Source organism: Suricata suricatta, chromosome 10, assembly GCF_006229205.1.
Source record: "Suricata suricatta isolate VVHF042 chromosome 10, meerkat_22Aug2017_6uvM2_HiC, whole genome shotgun sequence".
Lineage (NCBI taxonomy): Eukaryota > Metazoa > Chordata > Mammalia > Carnivora > Herpestidae > Suricata > Suricata suricatta.
Window position 1 is genome coordinate 10,499,497 of NC_043709.1, and position 630 is coordinate 10,500,126.

Here is a 630-nt window from a genome sequence, read left to right on the forward strand (position 1 = left end):
GCACATGGCAAAAGCACTCAGCCAAGATTCAGGGTGATTCTGTGGCTCCGCTAACAGGTGTGGCTCCTGGATTCGGAAGGGAGGTCTCTGGGAAGTCCACAGCCTCACCCACCAGCCAACCCGTCACTTACACACTCACACCCTCAGCCACACCCAGCACTCACTCATGTGGTGCAGACACGAAGCAGAAAGACAGCAGAGAGAGGGTGTAGGTGGGGAGGCCGCCATGCCTCGCATTCTGTGGGCATCACAGAATGGGCCCTTCTGACTCCATCTGTCCCCAAACCCATGCTATATCAGGGCCTCCAGGACTGGGACAGGGGTCTGTGGGGGCAGAGCCAGCTGCGTGGCGCCCAGAGCCAGGATCGTCACCTCCCAGACAAAGGGACCGGGGACAGGAGCCATTTTTGGATCCCAAGTGCTGTCTGGCTGCTAGAAGGGAGGGCAATTGGTAGCCTCAGGCCCTTCCTCTGAACCTTGTCCCTGCTCCACCCAGCCACCCCAAGGGACCTTCTGCCCCAAGTGGAGTTCAGGGTGGAGCCCGAGTCCCCAGGAGGGAAATGCTCTGAGCTCAGCTCCACAGCCCTGACTCTCATCCAGCCAAGAGCTCTTCTGAAACCAAGATCCTTT